This window comes from Petaurus breviceps, unplaced genomic scaffold (assembly GCF_028583685.1).
Source record: "Petaurus breviceps papuanus isolate PSGF00001 unplaced genomic scaffold, PetGlider_PUasm1.0 174, whole genome shotgun sequence".
NCBI lineage: Eukaryota > Metazoa > Chordata > Mammalia > Diprotodontia > Petauridae > Petaurus > Petaurus breviceps.
The window spans coordinates 35,771,675-35,780,573 of NW_027185761.1; the positions used below are offsets into that span (position 1 = coordinate 35,771,675).

The 8,899-nt window shown below is 37.3% G+C and overlaps 1 protein-coding gene and 1 pseudogene across 1 annotated transcript in view; one reads left to right on the top strand and one right to left on the bottom strand.

Annotated features, from left to right (window-relative positions):
- The window catches only part of CNTN6 (contactin 6), a 517,724-nt gene that overhangs the window by 498,575 nt on the left and 10,250 nt on the right, over positions 1-8,899 (bottom strand). The window lies entirely within an intron of this gene.
- LOC138158354 (60 kDa heat shock protein, mitochondrial pseudogene) overlaps positions 6,809-8,899 on the top strand; it is a 3,999-nt pseudogene continuing 1,908 nt past the window's right edge.

The following is an 8,899-nucleotide window of genomic DNA, read 5'->3' on the forward strand; positions in this document are numbered from 1 at the left end:
AATTCACTTTCTGCCTGTGAAATCAACATAGACCCAACAACAAGGTCTGAGGAATCAACATAAATTATCAGTATAGTCCCAAGACCTCTGAAAATGTCAGTAAGACTCTCCTCCAGGATTTCTGTAAATATACAACAATAAAATCCTCTTTTGAGGCTTCTAAACCAGCAGTAAGTTCCCAGGGCTTCTGTAACAACAGCAATGTCCTCTATCAACAGACAAATCTGACAAAGTCATATCAAAACATGAAGAGAAAGTACCAGCACCACAATCATTCTTCCTCCCAGGTCTCCTCTTTTCTCATTTCTCATTTCTTCTCAATTTTCTTCTCAGTTCTTCTCAATTCTCAGTTCAGTTCTCAGTTTTAAGTTCTCAGTTCTCTGTTCTGTCACCACATGTTCTGTACTCCATTCTGTTCTCAATTCATAGCAGTTCTCAGAATTTCTCAGGATCCTGGCAGTTCTCTCTCTCAGCAATTCTGGCTCTCTAGCTTGGGCTTTTCCTTATATGTGGTATTAGCTCCTCCCTTTTCCACCCCTTCCTGTAATATCAGCAACTTCTTCCCACTGTGGGATTCGCAAGTTCTGGATATTAATACTTTATATATTCAGAAACTTTAAACAAGGTGCAAAGTACCTGTTGATTGCCAGTACAAGAGGGAGGGAAGATCTTCAAATCCCCATTAACAGTACATTATATTATTTAGTCATAGTGATAACTATATGCTTATTAATGCTTTAAATTATTGTGTTCCTTAAATGTAACTGAATTGAGGTTAAGTCCTGATCTTTTGGCCATATATATATATATATATGTATATATATATATATATATATGTATGTATATATATATATATATTATCCTATGCATGACTAACAAAATTCTCCAAATTCATTCATTTCTTGCTTATTTCATAAGGACATTGTAAAGTTAAAATGAGATATTATATGAGAAAGCTCCTTGCAAAGCCTGGTCTCAACCAATGTGAGCTATTTTATTATGAATATAAACCCAAGTATATTTAAGGTTAAGTCATATGTTTTAAATCCTTTTGGTATGTCTTTGATGCAATATTTCTTCATTTTCTCTTGTTACCAAGTTATTTTACAGTTGCTATCTTAGCTCTCTGAGTATTTATTAAGTGTGTATTATAACATTACAGTTAGATTGTGATACGATTGTGAAGTAAATACCAAAGAGGAGAGTTATATTTGTTCCCAGAATTAACAAGCAATGATAGGTAGGCTTTGGGCATACAAAGACAAAATGACATTTACTGTCCACAAGGAGCTTATTGTCCGCTGAGACGACATCGCTTATGTACAAATAAGTATATATAAGGAAAAGATAAAGTAATTACAGAAAAAAATAAAAGAGGACAGGACAGCTAATCACAAAAGACAAAGGAGGAGGCAACTCATGAGCCAAGTCTTAAAGCTCACTCTACAGAATGATGAGGGTGTTATTTTTTTTTAAATGGGGCATAGTCTCTGAAAAAATATACACATAGGAAATGGAATGTTGTGCCTAGGTTATGTAAGTAGACCATTTTGTCTAGTGTACAGAGTTCATGCAAGAAAAAATGTTAACTCAATTTGGATAGATAGACTGGAACCAGATTGCACGGTATTGACATATCCTTCAGAGGAGTCTGTTTTATCCTAGACTGTTTATTCTTAATTTGGAGTTTGTGGAACCCCCAAGACACCTGTGGATAAATTTCATTAAAACTAGAAATTTGACTGTAAAAATATGTACTTTTTTGTTATTGGTCAGTGGTTCAGTCGTGTAAGATTCTTCTTGACCCCATGGACTATAGCATGCCAATACTCTTCATGGGGTCTTATTGTCAAATATAAAGGAGTATTTTCCTTCTCCAGTGGATTAAAGCAAACAGTGAATTGCCCAAGGGTCACACTGCTAATAGGTGTCTAAGACCAAATTTGAACTCTTCCTTTTAAAATATTTTATTTTCGATAACATGTAAGAAAAAATTTAATTCTTTTAAAAAAATTTTGAGTTCCAATTTCTACCCCTTCTTTTCTTGCCTCCTCATTCTTTGAGATGGCAAGCAATTAGATAAATGTTATAAATGTGGAATCATATAAAATATTGCCATATTAGTCATATTGTGAAAGAAACCAGAGAGAAAAAAAAAGAAAGTTAAGAAAGTGAAAAACACCATGCTGTAATTCGCATTCGGACTCTATCAGTTCTTTCTCTGGAGGCAGGTAGTATATTTCATCTTGAGTCTTTTGGAAGTGTCTTATATCATTGTATTGTTGAGAATAGCTAAGTCATTAACAGCTGGGCATCATACAATATAGCTATTACTATGTACAATGATCACCTGGTTCTGCTCATTTCACTTTGAATCATTTTGGTAAGTTTTTTCTGTTTTTTCTGAAATCATTCTGCTTGTCATTTCTTATAACACTATAGTATACCATCAAATTTACATACCACAACTTGCTCAGTCATTTCCCAATTAATGAGCATTCCTTCAATTTCAATCCTTTGCCACCACCAAAAGAGCTGATATAGCTATTTCAATACAAATTGGTCCTTTTCCCTTTTAAAAAAATATCTTTGGGATACAGACCTAGTAGTAATATTACTGGTCCAAATATATGCACAGTTTTGTAACCCTTTGGGCATAGTTCCAAATTGCTCTTCAAAATGGTTGCATCATGAATTTAGGACTTCCTGACTCCAGAAGCAATGTTCTATCCACTGAGCCATCTAGTTATCTCTGTAGATATACATGCCATACATTCATGTATACATATACACACACACACACATATATATATATGCATATGTTTCACTATAATTGATTTCCTTTGAAATATTAGTAATAATTTGCATTTATTTGATGAATTTAAAAATATTGTTCTGTGAAGGGGTCAATATGTTTCACCAGACTTTCAAAGGGGTCCATGATCTCCAAACAGTGAAGAATCTGCACCCTAGAGGTCATGAGAATAACAGAGGTTTCTACAGAACTGAGCTTTAGGAATTCCAGATTGTTCAAAAAATCCCCCAAAGTATGGAAACTAAACTCATCAAAGTTCATTAATAGATTTCTCTTACCAATGTTATTCATTAGTATTTACAACTAGAAATGAGTCTTTTGCGGCAATAGACATCTCAGTGAAAGAATTTACAATTTTCCATTTCTTATTCTTCATATAAAGACTGATTTATATCATAGACACCCACGAAGATTGTGATATTGTAATCTAACAATTAATTGCTATAATTGATTGAATAATATAGAGAATTATATCAGCAAAAGATAAAAATGAGCACAGGTAAAAGTTAGCTAGAATCAAAGAAATGCCTGTTTAAGACACCTTTGTAAAAATATATGATACTTACAGTAAAGAGACATTTACCCTGAAACAAAGGGAGAAATTCAAACCAGATTTGTTTTGGATTGTCGTATTTCAATTTTAGATTGATATCAAAACTTGAAGGATCTGTGTTAGTCTGTGTTTTCCTTAAGACTATAGATTCTTTAGGGTCTTCTGAATCACTAAAGTTAACTTGTTCAGAATAGGTTCAGTGTTGATTCTTTTTTTGGGGGGGTACTTACAATTGTTTTCCCCCAAGATAAAGGGGAACTGATATACAGGAAAATACCAAATCAAAAAATATGGACTTATTTTAAATTAAATGAATGAAGGGAGCCTAGTGGATAGAGAATTATGTTTGGAAACAGGAAGACTTGGGTTCAAATTCTGTCTTGGAGACTTACTATCTGTGCAACTCAAGGTAAATCACTTAACCTCTCTGAAATGCAAACAGTGCCTTGGGGTTTAGTAAGTCACAGATGGAGAGGTCTCAGTTTGGGTTGCAGGGTTGTGGTAGGACTCCCAAATGGACAAATGCTTCTAAAATGTGTCTCTTCACAATCATTCTGGATACATGAAAGTTTGCTACAAATATAATTTCTAAGTGATATTTTTTTTTCTCCCAGTGTATCCTATGGTGTTAATGAGTGTCAAATTTTCACTGGCATGAAATGCTTTCCCTTCATTGGATGCTGCTTTGTGATGAATGATTCTTGTCAACTCCAGTCACATAAGTTCCCACCAGTGAAACAAATATTTTCATGTTGCTGGGAGTATCTATGAAATGTCCCATTGAGCTTTTCTTCCTGAGCTATGCATACAATAAATGAGGAGCCTTTCATTTGAATCCAGCAGTCTTCTTCAGTTTTCCCTAATACAGGAATGTGTTTTGTTTCATAATCACTTCTGAATGTCTACATGAGAGAAGATAGAACAAGAATGAAGCCACAAACAAGGTAAAATTTTCATTACGAGTGTCCAATATCTTGACAGGAAGAAAGAGCTAGGGGGATCATCCTTCTGTTCACAGATTCAGGAGGCACCATCTGCTCTACTGAAAAGCACAGAGATTGTTGACAACTGGACATTTTTATAGCCACTTTTCTCATTTCAAGAGTTGTTTCTAATCTACATAAAATTAATATGGATAATTTGCATAGAAATGGTCAAGTAATGCTGTGAGTTTCAGACCTGTTAACATTTCTGACTTAGAGTTGATATTCATCTAGTTTTATTGAGGCAAATAGTGTCTGTTTATTGGCAAATTTGAACAGAGAGCCCCATCAAGTTTCCTTGTGTTACAAATCCCCCCCCACCTCTTTTTTTCTGTTCACACCAAGTTCATGGTTTTATACAATGGCATTCTGTGAACTTTTCTTCCCATTAGCTATTTTTTTTTTAAAGTGAAAAACATCCCAGCAGACACTGTTCAGAAAATTAGGAGAGTGAACTTGGTTTCTAATCATCTCATCTCTTGCTCAATTTGCAGATTGGAGGTAGAAAGTCAAGATAAATGAGGGGAATTATCTTCTCCTGCTAAGAGCTCTATTCAAAACAGGTGAAATAAATCCATGTCCTTTGCTAAATTAACCTCAGAAAGCTACCTTCCACATTTCTGCACTCTGACAACTCACACTTAGAAATGTGAGTCATTGAGGAGGTCTGTTCAAACAGTTGTGTTTTTTTTTAATGTGAAACCTACTGAATGGAAAACTTGTATATATAGGCTTTGAATATCATCACTGATGTTTATTTGCTATTCTCATAGAATAACAGAATACTAGAAAAGGCCTTTGAAAACATTTAAGAATAATGATAGTTAGCCTTTATATAGTGTTTTATAGTTTGCAAAGAATTTTATGTATCATTTGATTCTCTTAACAGCCCTGTAAAGTTGGTGCTACTTTTATCCTCAATTTGCAGCTGAGGAAATTAAGACTAAGAGAGATTAACTGACTTGCCAGGGATCACACACAGATCCAATGTGCTTGAGCCAGAATTTAACCTCAGATCTTCCTAAAACCAAGTCCCAGACTTTATCCATAATACTATCCATCTTGACTCACTTATTTTTAAGGTAAAAAAAAAACTGAGGGACCAAAAAAACAGCAAAAAAAAAAGTATTTGTATATGTGATTTGAGAGTGGATGGAGTGGGGAGAGAAGGGGAAAACAAAACAGCAAACAAGACTAGGACAGAGGAAATTATGCCAGATTAATATCAAAGAAAATGACTTTTATTCATGGCTCTTCTATTTAGTAGGAGTCTGACCCTTGATGTGTTCATTTTAATTGTCTTAGAAATAATTTCAGAGGTGTCCTGATAAATGTTAATACTGGCTTTCTTTTTTTTTTGGAGGAAGGAAGGTAGGGAAATCAAGGTTAAGTGACTTGCCCAAGGTCACACAGCTAGTTTTGTGTTAAGTGTCTGAGGCCAGATTTGAACTCAGGTCCTCCTGACTCTAGGGCCAGTGCTATATTCACTGCACTACCTAACCACCCCTAATGCTGGCTTTCTGAAACACAACTAAAAAGTATATCCATGAAACACATTTATGGTTAATCTACATTATTAATGTTTCTCCATTACTTTCTTAAATTTATACAATAAATAAAACACTAAGCAAAACCACTATTTGCAGAATTTATTGATCCCCAAGGCATAAATGCTTACACTAAAAATTTAAAAATTTAGAGGCAGAATAAAGTCAGTAACACAGCAGAAATCTCCCAACATTTACCTCCAAACTACCCTAAAATCATGCCTCAACTCAAATCATAGAGGGACAAACCAAGAGGTCAAATTAAAGCATTTTGCAATCTAAGACAATGCAGATGCTTCACAGGAGAGATCTGGGAATGCAGGCTAGGCTCTGGCACAGTGTGCCACCATTCATGGCTCTTGGAAAAGTCTGTGATAGCAGCACTAGTAGTTTCAGGAGCTCTCAGCCCAGAGACATTAAGGATGACAGACAACTGATCAGAAAGGGATTACAGAGGTCTGTTCCCTGGCACTGGATGTAGTATCTGGAGCTCCTTGGTAATTTTATTGCTCATAAGCAGTTCTTTGTTTTAGTGTCAGAAAAAAAAAAACAGAGTGCTTGTGGTCAGTCACAAAGGAACAGGAGGCCTAGTTGTAGTTCCAATGTGGACAGGAGCACTAGCAAGCACTTGTGGCTGCAATAGAACAGCGGCCCTTTCTGCATAAAAATCAGTCTCCTATCAGTGGGGCTGTGACCACACCTCCCCAGATCACACCACTTTGGAAGCACCAAAAACTTACAGAAACCTTGAAATAGTCTTGAAAATAGCATCATGAAATAGCCTAATCTTAGACACTGCTTCCCTACCCCAGGTGAGGAAAGACCAATTTTAACATAAAGTTCAAAATCAAGAAATAGGTTGGAAAAGTGAGTAAAGAGGAAAAGAACTGGAACATAAAAAGCTACTATCATGGCAGGGAAGAGCAAGACAAAAATTCAGAAGAAGACAACAGTATGTGAATAGCTACAAGGAAATCCTCAAAGAAAAATGCTAATTAGATGCAAGAATAACAAAATTTCCTGGCAGAGGTAAAGAAAGAGATAAGAGTGGTGGAAGAAAAAATATGGGAAAAAAAACTGGAGTGATGCAAGAGAATTATAAAAAGAGAATTATTAGCTTGGTTAAAGAGATAAAAATATACTGAAAACAATAACTTCTTAAAAAATAGAATTGACCTAATGGTAAAAAGTCACATAAACTTACTGAAGAGAGCAACTTATTAAGGAGAGGAATAGGTCAAGTGGGAAAAGATGTATAAAAGTTCATTGAATAAAACAATTCCTTAAAAATAGATTTAGGTGATCCCTCACTCATTGCTGTAGATCTGCTTCATGCTCTTGTCTGCCTTCCCTTGCAGATATACTCTGGTTGTCTACAATCCTTCATCACATAAGGCCAGTAGGGCACTAGCCCCCGGCTGACACGTGCTTATGTTAAAGACATCAAATTTGGAGCAGATGTCCAAACCTTAATGCTTCAAGGTGTAGATCTTTTAGCTGATGTGGTTGCCATTACTATGGCACCAAAGAGAAGAACTGTGATCATTGAACAGAATTGGGGAAGTCCCAACATAACAAAAGACAGTGTGACTGTTGCAAAATCAATTTACTTGAAAGACAAATACAGAAACATTAGTGCCAGGCTAGCTCAGGATGTTGTCAATAACACAAATGAAGAGGCTGGGGATGGCACTACCACAACAACAGTCTGTAATGGAAATGCAGATTTAAAGATCTTCCCTGTCCCTAGGCTAATGTGCACCTGAAGCCTGGGGTGGGGGAGGCTTGTTTTTCAGTAGATACTTCTTGATTGGCCAGTGAGTCAATAAGGTTGTTACATTCTCTGAGCCAGGAGAAGGCTATATAAGCCCTGATGTGTAGCTTTGTTTTGGGACTCACTTTGAGAAGTATTCTGTGATTTGATCTGAATTCTGGGAAGCCGTTGTTGAGAGTCCCCCGGCTTTGAAAAACCCAGAATGTGGAAACCCAGATGTTGACTGGGTATGGATGTAATGGTTGGACAGTTTGGAAATCTGTCTACTTGATGTTTCTGTCTTGATAATTATGCCTGTATACTTTGAGGTTCAGGGTGCTGACCTTTTCTCCTGAACAAGGTAAATGATATATGTCTGACTGATTAAAGTAAGCTTGTTAACCCATTTTGAGTTGCTTTCCTTTAACAAAGCAGATCCAAGAACCTGTGGTAGCTGCAAACCCTGAGGACGCTTGGGGTGCTTGCTGCTACAAAATGGCGCTGTGAGCAGGATCTGCAGAGTAAAAGGAAAGTATGGGGGCTGGGATAATTGTTTGTTTCCCAGTTGTGGTAGCTGTGACTCTGTGGAGCCATGGACCAGGAGAGAAGAGTGGCCTTCCTGCAGACTTCGCTGAGCTGAGAGCGGGAATGGTGAGCTGCCTGCATCGGGACCTGGGCAGAAGCCAGGAGCGGCTGCCGCCTGCGGGAGGAGAAGGAGCCCAGGAGTTCAGAATTCAGCCACTGGAAAAGATAAGAACTGAGCAGCAAAGCAGGGGCACTGAGTGTGTTTCCTGGCTGCTTCCCACAGTTTGGGACCCAGGGGGAGGATGGACTTGTGACTATGGTGGGTGGGATGAAGTGCCTTGGATCCCCAGGGACCCCACCTTGTTGGTTTTGTTGCCCAGCCCCCTCTCTGTGCTTGGAAGCTGGGGCTGGAGCCCTGTGAGGGGAAGGACACTCCCCTCCCCCTAGAACTTTATTTGAACTCTTGTTTTGAACTGAAGTGATAATGGTGATAATGCTATGTACTTTGTGTCTGTTTAAGGGCCTGTGGCCACTTTGGTAACGGTTAGTTCTGTATTTTGAAAATGTGACCTAAGAAATGTTCAGAGCTAATTTAAAAGTAAATTGTCTATGCTATGGGCATGAAAGATCTTGGGGCCGAATGTAATGGAAATGCAGATTTAAAGGTCTTCCCTGCCCCTAGGCTAATGTGCACCTGAAGCCTGGGGTGGGGGAGGCTTGTTT